This window comes from Notamacropus eugenii, chromosome 6 (genome assembly GCF_028372415.1).
Source record: "Notamacropus eugenii isolate mMacEug1 chromosome 6, mMacEug1.pri_v2, whole genome shotgun sequence".
In the NCBI taxonomy this organism is placed as follows: domain Eukaryota; kingdom Metazoa; phylum Chordata; class Mammalia; order Diprotodontia; family Macropodidae; genus Notamacropus; species Notamacropus eugenii.
The window spans coordinates 333741060-333752195 of record NC_092877.1 but is presented as its reverse complement, the minus strand read 5'-3'; positions in this window follow the sequence as shown (position 1 = coordinate 333752195).

Sequence of the window (11136 nt, the reverse complement as noted above, 5' to 3'; positions counted from 1 at the left end):
GCTAAATTTAAACTCTATGTGAACCAAGAATTTTCACAACAGTAAACTGATTTTCCAAGAGGCAGAGGAATTAGAGACCAAATTGTCAGCATTCCTGAATTATGGAGAAAATAAGGTAGTTCTAGGAAAAACAAAACAAATCAAATCAAAACACCTCCTTCTACTTTGACTATGCCAGTCTTTGACTATGTAGATCATAACAAAATATGACAAGTCTTCAAAGAGATGGGAGTATAAAATCATCTTACTTGTCTCCTGAGGAACTTGTATGTGGCCAGGAAAAGAGTTGGATCTGAACATGGAATAGCCAATTGGTTTGGGATTGGGAAAGGAGTATGACAAGACAGTATATTGTCACCTTATTTGTTTAACTTATATGCAAAGTACATATGAAATGCCATGGTGAACAAATCAAATGCAAGAATTAAGGTTGTTCCTCCTGTTTGATAAACGGAAGGACCCCAGCTTCTGGGATAAGAATGCACTATTCAACAAAAAATTGCTGGGAAAACTGGTTAACAGTGTGGTGGAAACTAGGCATAGATCCATGCCTGACACCATACACAAGAATAAAGTACAAATGGGTAAACGATCTACGTATAAAGATTGATACCATGGACAAACTGGAGGAGCAAGGAATAGTGTATTTATCAGATTTATAGAGAAGGGAAGAATTTTTGACTAAAGAAGAGATAGAAAACATTATGAAATGTGATGAGATGGATAATTTTGACTACATCAAATTGAAAAGTTTTTGCACAACCAAACCCAATGCAACCAAAATTTGGAGGGATGTAGTAAATTGGGGAAGAATTTTTACAGCTAATATCAGGGATAAAAGCCTCATTTCTAGAATATATAGAGAACTGAGTCAAATGTACAACAATACAAGTCATTCCCCAATTGATAAATGGTCAAAGGTTATGAACTGGCAATTTGCAGAGGAAGAAATTAAAGCTATCTATAATCATATGAAAAAATGCTTTAAATCACTTTTGATTAGAGAGATGCAAATCAAAACAACTCTGATGTACCACATCACACCTATTAGATTGGCAAACATGATATAACAGGAAAATGATAAATGTTGGAGAGGATATGGGAGAGTTGGAGCACTAATTCATTGTTGTTGGAGCTGTGAGTTCATCCAACCATTCTGGAGAGCAGTTTGGAACTATGCCCAAAGGGCTACAAAAATATGCATATCCTTTGACCCAGCAATATTGCTTCTAGGACTGTATCCCCAAGAGATCGTAAAAATGGGGAAAGGTTCCCACATGTACAAAAATATTTATAGCAGCACTCTATGTAGTTGCCAAAAACTGGAAATCAAGGGGATGCCCATGAATTGGGGAATGACTGAATAAATTAGGGTATATGAATGTAATGGAGTACTATTGATCCATAAGAAATGATGAACAAAAAGACTTCAGAGAGGCCTGGAAGGACTTGTATGATGTGATGCTGAGCAAAAGGAGCAGAACCAGAAGAACTTTGTGCACAGCAACGACCACAGCGTGTGAGAGTTTTTTTCTGGTCGACTTGGAACTTTGTAACAACAGAAGAACTTAAAAAAAATTCCCAATGGTCTTTTAAGGCAAAATGCCTTCCACACTCAGAGAAAGAACTATGGAATTCATTCGTAGAATGCAGCATATCATTTGTGTGTGTGTGTGTGTGTGTGTGTGTGTGTGTGTGTGTATTATGTTCTGATTTGTTATATGATTTCTTCCATTTACTTTAGTTCATATATGCAGCATGACTATAGTGAAAATGTATTCAATAGGAAAGTATGTGTAGATCCTATATAGAACTGTATACTGTCTTGGGGAGGGAAGGGGGTGGTGGAGGGTAGGTGGGGGGGGGGAATCTAAGTTTTATGGTAGTGATGTAGAACATTAAAAATAAAAATAAAAACAAGAATTAAGGTTGCTGAGAGAAATATCAATAACCTCAGATATAAAGATGATACTGCTCTGATGAAAGAAAGTGAAGAGGAATTGAGAATTCGCTTGATAAGGCTAAGAGCATTGTATAAAAGCTGACTTGAAGTGTAACATGCATAAAAAAAACCCTTAATATCTTGGCAACTTGTTCCATCACCTCCTGACAAATAGAAGGAAAGACAAGGAAGTAATGTCAGATTTTATATTATTGGGCTCAAAGATCACTGTGGACAGTGATTGCATTGATGAAATTAGAGACACTTGCTCCTTGAAAGGAAAGCTGTGGAAAGATGGTGGAGTAGAAAGCTGGACCTGCTGTAGCTGTCTCAAAATAACCTATAAAATACCTGCAAAAAATGACTATAAACAAATTCTAGAGCAGCAGAAGCCACAAAACAACAGAGTGAAAGAGATTCACAGCCAAAGACAGCCTGGAAGGCCAACAGGAAAGGCCTATCACACCAGCTCAGAGTGGAGCACAGTCCAGTCTTGGCCATGCTGCACAGATAGAACTGGAGTAGGCTTCAGGGTGAGGAATCATGGGTAGTAGCTGCAGTTCTCAGATTTCTCAACCCACTAATGCCTAAGACACCTTCAAAGGTCAGTAAGAAAGCTCTTTCACCTGGGTAAGAGGTAAGAGAGGTTCAGTCCCAGCCCCAGCCCCAGGACAGTGGCAGCCACTGCAGCAGCAGCATCCACTTTTGGAGCCCTTAGTCTAAAAACCATGGGGGAATCCAGTGGCCCATCTGGGTTTCAGTCCTGCATGGCAGTCCTGGGGTGAAGAGGAGTTAGTGGAGGTTCTGAGGAATTCTACTCACATATCCTGGACAGAAAAGAGTGTTTGTGGTCACTCCCAGACCACAATATAACAGGAAAATGATAAATGTTGGAGAGGATATGGGAGAGTTGGAGCACTAATTCATTGTTGTTGGAGCTGTGAGTTCATCCAACCATTCTGGAGAGCAGTTTGGAACTATGCCCAAAGGGCTACAAAAATATGCATATCCTTTGACCCAGCAATATTGCTTCTAGGACTGTATCCCCAAGAGATCGTAAAAATGGGGAAAGGTTCCCACATGTACAAAAATATTTATAGCAGCACTCTATGTAGTTGCCAAAAACTGGAAATCAAGGGGATGCCCATGAATTGGGGAATGACTGAATAAATTAGGGTATATGAATGTAATGGAGTACTATTGATCCATAAGAAATGATGAACAAAAAGACTTCAGAGAGGCCTGGAAGGACTTATATGATGTGATGCTGAGCAAAAGGAGTAAGACCAGGAGAGGAGTAAACTTCTGTCCTTTGATTGTGTCATGTTGGAGGAACTGAGAACTTACAGACTCCTAGAATATTCCCTCAACTTGACAAAGGACTCAAAATTCAAGTAACTGACTGGGAAAATGCTCAAAAAAGGAGAAAGAATAACAACATAGAAGGTTACTTTCTTGGTGAAAAAGTATTTTCTTCCATCCTTTCAGATGAGGAAGAACAAAGCATATCATCAGAGGACGACATAAAAATCAAGGCTTCTGAACCTAAAACCGCCAAAAAAATTTGCAGTGGTCATGGAAGAGCTCAAAAAGGATTTTGAAAATCAAATAAGAGAGGTGGAGAAAAAATTGGGAAGAGAAATGAGAGGGATACAAGAAAATCATGAAAAACAGGTCAACAGCTTGATAAAGGAGACCTAAAAATGGTGAAAAAAACATGTTTAAAAATAGACTAACCCAACTGGCAAAAGAGGTCCAAAAAGGCAATGGGAGAAGAATGCTTTAAAAAGCAGAATTAGCCAAATGGAAAAGGAGGTTCAAAAGCTCACTGAAGAAAATCGCTCTTTAAATATCAGAATGGAATAGATGGAAGGTAATGACTTTGTGAGAAACTGAGAAATTATAAAACAAAACCAAAAGAATGAAAAAATAGAAGACAATGTGAAATATCTCATTGGAAAAACAATTGATCTGGAAAATGAATCCAGGAGAGATAATTTAAAAAATTGTTGGTCTTCCTGATAACCATGATCAAGAAAAGAGCCTAGACCTCATCTTCCAAGAAATTATCAAAGAAAACTGCTCTGATATTCTAGAACCAGAGGGTAAAATAAAAAAGAAAATAATTCAACTATCACCTCCTGAAAGAGATCCTCAAAGAAAACTCTTAGGAATATTGTAGCCAAATTCCAGAGTTCCCAGGTGAAGGAGAAAATATTACAAACAGCCAGAAAGAAACAATTCAAGTACTGTGAAAATACAATCAGGATAACACAGGATTTAGCAACTTCTACACTAAGGGATTGAAGGACTTGGAACATGACATTCCAGATGTCAAAGGAGATTGAATTAAAACTTAGAATCACCTACCCAGCAAAACTGAGTATAATCTTTCAGGAGAAAAAATAGAATTTCAGTGAAATAGAGGACTTCCAAGCCTTATTGTTGAAAAGACCAGAGTTGAATACAAAATTTGACTTTCAAAAACAAGAATATACATATGTGTATATATGTGCATATATATATATATATATATATATATATATATATATATACACATATGTGAGTGTGTAGGTGTGTATAGGTATGTATATATGTGTTTATTATATATGTGTAGGTATGCATATGTACGTGTGTGTATATATATATATATGTGTGTATATATATATATATACACACATATATATATATAGACAGAGAGTACGGAGTGAGCTGAACACGAAGGTATAATACCTAAAAAATAAAAGTTTCTGTTGAATGGAATGTATTAGGAGTAAGAGAAAGGAAGAAGTAGAATGTAGCAAATCATCTCACAAACAAGAGAGAAGAAAGAGTTTCTACAATGGAGGAGTAGACGCGAGAGATGAAAGGAAATTATTGATTCTTCCTCTCATGCCATGTGGCTTAAGGAGGGAATGACACACACTCAATTGGATATGGAAATCTATTTTACCCTGCAGGAAGTCAAGGGGGAAGGGGATAGGAGAGGTATGATAATAGAAGGGTCAGAAAATTGGGGAAAGGGATAATCAGAAGCAAACACTATTGTGGAAGGACAGGTCAAGGGAGAAAATGGAATAAATGAAGGGCAGGATAGCACAGAGGGAAATGCAGTTAATCTTTTACAACATAACTGTTATGGAAGTGCTTTGCATTGTTACATATGTAAGACCTATATTGAATTGCTTGTTTTCTCAATGAGGGTGGATGGGAAGGGAGGGAGACAACATGGAACCCAAAGCTTTAAGAACGAATGTTAAAAATTGTTTTAGCATTCAACTAGAAATTAAGTCATACAGGTACTGAAGTATATAAATCTATTTTGCCCTACAGGAAAACAGAGGGGAAGGGGGATGGAAGAAGGGTGAGTAATAGAAGAGAGGACAGATTGGAAGAAGGGGTGGATGTGGTGAATGCTGTCCTGGGGTGGTGAGTGGGGAGAGATGGAAAGAAAATTTTGATTTCAAATTCCTGTGGAATTGAATGTTCAGAACTGAAAAATCATTAAATTCTATATTAAAGAAAAGAAAGGAAAACTGTGGCAAATTTTTGCAACACATTAAAAACAAAGTCTCTTGCTGACAAAGGTCTGTATAGTCCAAACTGGTTTTTCCTGTAGCAATGTATAACTGGAACGTAAGGAAAGTTCAACACCACAGAATTTACTCTTTCAATTTACTATACTGGAGAAGACTTTTGAGAGTCCCTTTAACAACAAGGAGAGCAAGTCAGTCAATGCTTACATATATTAATTAATTCAGGCTATTCACTGGAAGTTCAAATAGTGAAGATAAAGATAAAATACTTTGACCACCTAATGAGAAGACAGATATCATTGGGAAAAGACCCAGATATTGGGAAAGATTGAAGACAAAAAGAAAAGGGGATGGAAGAGGATGAAGTAGAGAGATAATATCATAGAAATAATGAACATGAACTTGGTCATACTTCAAGAAGGATTGGAGGATAGAGAGTTCTGGAGTACTACAGTGAATGGAGTCTGGAAGATTTGGACACAATTGAATGACTGAATAACTGAACAACAGACACAAAAGCAATTCATGACAGACCAAGGCAGCTGCCCATCAAGTAGAACAATTATCACAGTGAAGTTTACAATTCAATTCAGGAAAGAAGCAATTTACTCTTTTGGTGGTGGGATTTAAATCCAATAGGAGAAAAATGTAGTTCTCCAAATCCCTTGTATATCATATTTTCTTAAGACAACTTGCTATAATTAATTAAAAAGTGGATGTAGATGTAATGTAGAATCTCCACACCTACCTATCTACCATAGCATCCTAATGTCCTGGAAGCCTTACTTCCCCCCCAATCAATACATATTACATAATCCTTGCATTGTCATCTGATTTCCTGATGCAACTTATGGATATTTTAAGTTTCCAAGTGGATATTTTAAATTTCCAAGCTCCATGGGCATGTCAGGAGTGGTTTGAGGGGGAATTCACTCTATTGTGATATTGAACAATTGTCAAGGAAGATAGAGACAATTAGAGTTGGCAGTTCATGTGCTGAGGTATACATGAATCAAACTTCACATTCTGGGAGTTAACAGGAAAGCATAGGTGAAAGTACATTTTGAGGATTTGGTTAGTTTATCATCTGATGTCTTAAAAGCTGCTATCTCTTACTTTGAATCCAATCTATTTCACTTGACTACAAAAACATACCAATCTGTAAGCTGATATTAAGAGATGGAATTTTGAGATCTTTGATCCTACCAAGTATAGCATAGGGTATTGTCAGATCTCCAATACAAGCCTCTACAGAGATGATAAGCTTTCACAGCCTCAGAGAAAAGTTGTTTGGTATGAACCATAATGTTTCCTATTTGTTATTGATGATTAAATTTTTAAAATGACATTAATATAACTTATCTTTGCCTAATTTGCCCAAAATTAGCATGAAAATTTATAACTTCGCAGGTTTTTGTTGTTATTATTAAATTTCATAAAAAAACATGGAAAGAAAAAATGAGTTTGGGAAATGACTTTCTCTTTGAAGAAAAAGAAATATACATCATCCTCAGAGCTGAATTCAGTACATTGGTTTCCTTCTATCTTTCAAAGTGTAGCATTAGAGAGAGAAAGAAAAGTAATAAGTATTGTTCTGTTAAAGGGATTTCTCTGGAAAGAATATCTAGATGTCTGTCTTCAGAAACCAAACTTCCATCAATTACAGGGTCAAGACGTGATCAACTACAACTTTTGCTCATTTTCTGAAACCAAGAAGTGAGTATTCACACAAGAGCTTCTTCATTTGTTTTAAAAGTGACACTTTGATGGATCTGTGAAATCTTTGATATGGTTTCTTGCTCCTACAAAGTAGATTGAAACCTCTCCTTACATTCTCATCTTTTCTAAATTCTTTCATAAATCTCTATTGACTTTCCAACCAATGCTATGGGCTTTACTCTAAATAAAATTACAGTTATAGATGTAGATGGAAGGGGACTTAGAGGTCATTTAATCCATTCATAAATGAGAAAACAGACAAAAATTATGATTTTTACAATATAACTCTCCCTAAACTGTATGAAACCCATGAAGCTCTCTTGCAATAGAATGGACATACCTCTCTTCATTTTAACGTGTGTGTTTGTCCTTCATTGCTGAAGAAGACCATGCCATCAGAGAAATAATGACATGACTTACACTTGACTTTGTTTTGAGGAAGGGAGGGCTGTGCAGGTCACCCGCCTCACTTCTCTTCCAGAGCCATCTGAATTCAGTGACCAGATATTCATCAGGATGACTGGAGATGACCCAGGATGAGGCAACTGGGGTTAAGTGACTTGCCCGAGGTCACACAGCTCGTGAGTGTCAAGTGTCTGAGGTGAGATTTGGACTCAGGTCCTCTTGACTCCTGCACTGGTGCTCTATCCACTGCACCACCTAGCTGCCCACTTTCATTTTAATACTGACAACCTGTACCTTTGGGGAAATATGTGATTTCCATGACTTCAACTGCCAGTTGTATTTCAACGTAAGTTTCATCAACTGAGAATGAGATGTCATACTTGGCTGGTTTCTTTGTCCCTAGTTTCCCTGCCTTTACCATCGGTACTTTTGATTTGAGCTCTGTGCTTCAAAATGTATTGTAATAAAGGTCTAGTGCTTTATATTTTACTGGGTGTTCTAATTTTTAATATCTTTAAAGTTCAGAAACTTCAGGAAATAGACGTGGACATGTGAATATCCGTGAAACACATGGATTATTCATCTATTTTCCTTGATTTCAAGACATGCACATATGCTTTTCCTCTATGGTAATAAATTTACTTCATGATATTCTTTAAGCTACTCTAGTTTACAGTTCTCCATTAGCTGAGATGATTTAATAGGTCCCTTCCAGTTTTCCTTCCCATAGATAATAAAAACAACAGTATTTATAAAGGGTTTTGAGTTTTACAAAGCAAACTGCAACTTCATTGAATCCTCATAACCCTAAAGGAGAGTTTGTAATTTTTATCCTTAAATTTTTTATGTAAACTGAGGCTAAGAATGATTAAATAACTTGCCTAAAGTCATAAAGCTAGCAAGTGTCTGAGGCAGGAAGTGAATTTACTTCTTCCTTATTCTAAGTCCGTCACTCTATCCATTATTTCATCAAGTTGCTATCTCTGGTCTATAGATATCTATGAAATTCTAACAGCTTCCTGTAAAATAGATAGTGCAAATATAGTCTTATTTTTCAGAATAATAAAATGAGACACTGACACTACTTAGTGTCAGTTACACAGACAATAATTTGTAGAACAGGGCCAAAACCCATGTATTTTAAGATCAAGGACATATCTTTCTTTTTTTTTTTCCATTATATTTTAAGGACATTTCTTTCCCCCTCTCCTTTATACTGCACTCCCTTTCTTTTTACCTAGAGGAAATTGGGTAGTAATTAAGCTTGGGTGTGTGTATGAACCTATAAACTGTAAAAAAAAAAAATTAGGTAAAAGAATCAATAACATGCACAAATGACATATAAATCTGAGCAACTTCTACAGAAAAAGAGAAACCAAACCCCCAGACTGGGAGGGATTCATCCAAGTGGTAACCCATAAATTATAATATGTAATGTAATATATCTATGGTTCAGGCTATGCTCATAATATCTACAACATGTTATCTATATAGAGAGAAAGTTATCAGGTTCAGCTGTATCAAGGTGAAGCCTGACTATGGAAAATACCAATGAAACCAAGGTAATGCAAGACAAGAGACTGGAAAGAATACTGAACTTGGAACACTATACTTGCAATCATGGAAAATAAAATTGAATCCTTGTTTTAATACATGATTTTATAGAAATGTCAGTGTCATGTATTATTCTAATATTGAAATACAAAGTGATAGCTTGAATAGGAATAATTAATCAAGGCCAAAAAATAATTAAATCCCAGATTAAAGTTGAACATAGCAAAATTGTACCTATTTTTCCTACTTTAGGTTCTTGATTAGAATAACGTTATTAATGTGTTAATCATTGTATTTGATTGTTGTGTTAATTACAAATTAATTTCAAATCATCTAAATGAGCACTTAATGATATTCAATAGTGTTGTATTATCACAAGCAAGAAAGCATGACAATTGATCCAGGGCGCAGGAAGGAAGTTAATATTCTAATATGAGCACTAAACTCTTTCACCTCCCAAAGTGCGCTGTGATCACATTAAAGATGAGTTAAGCCCGTGAGTCTGAATCACCATTTCTTAAACAGTCTCTTACACTTCAGATAGAAAGGAGATCAAAGGTCCTTCATGAGATCTTCTGGTGTGGCTTTGCCACACAGCTCTTCAGCATTTAGTTCCCTGGTAAGCAGTTGGTGAACTGTGTGTCCTGAGAGACAGTCTGTTGCTGTGGTAGCTGAGATGATAGGTGTGACCAGAAATTATGCTATATTTCAACACAAACATGATGGAAGCAAGATTATGTAGGAACTGGAATAAGTTGAGTCTGATCCTCCAGAGATGGAGGTAGTATAAGGAAAAGTATGTCCTTGTGGCATTGGGAAGAAATATTTGTACCATATTCTTGCTATTATTTTGAAGTAAATATCCTTTTATATAAACTATCTAATGTTAGGTAGTTATGCGGAAATAGAGTGCCAGACACTGGCCTTTAGCAATAAGAGGAACCCTATCCATGGTGGCTTAGGTTGATGGCAATGTAACATAATACAACATAACATGCATAACATAACATAGTATGCTATGATATGATATAATGGAATGGAATATACTATAATGTAATGCAATATAATGTAATGTAATATAGTATAATGTAATATAATTAATGATATGATATAATGTAATATAATATAATATAATATATACACACATATACATATACATTTATATATATATATGTAAATATACATTCATATGTACATACATATATGTATATATATACACACATATACACATATATCCATCCATCTGTATGTGTGTATGTGTGTGTGTGTATGTGTACACACATAAGTTATTTTAATCCTTCAGGGTCCTTGAGGCACCCTTCCCAGTGTGATTTATCTGTTAATTTATTTTATTTTCTATTAAAGTGGCCATTCCCCGACTACTTTTTAAAGAGACCTGTTCGCTTAATGGACATCACCTCACTTTGTGAGTACCTGAAAAGACCTCAGCCTAAAAGGCCAAGATCTCTCATTGCATGCTGGGCTTTCTCCACTCATCCTGATGAATATCTGGTCACTAGATCCAGATGACTCAAGAGGAAAAAGTGAGGCTGGTGACCTTGCACAGCCCTTCCTCATTCAAAACAATGTCAAGTGCAAGTAATGTCATCATTTCTCTAATGTCATGATCCTCTTCAAAAAGAGAGAATAAACACAACTTGTGAGTAGACCGAGCTGCCTAAATGGGACCCAGCTAGCTGGGTAATTCAATTCTTCTTCTCTCTCAGCCTAACCCTCTCCCCTTCCTTACCCTCTATGAAAGAAGGCAAATTCTGATGACCAGAGGCTGCCCAGTTAACTTGGGGTACATTGGCTAGATTCCTGCCTGCCTTCCTTCCTTCTTTCCTTTCTTTTCTTCCCTAAAACCTTGAATCCAGTGTACTCTAAAGCCCATGGATTGAACAACAATGGGTGCCAGTCCAACCTCCACTCAATGGCTGTTTTTGGACCCTCCTGGCTCAGAGTGAACATCAGTAGTAA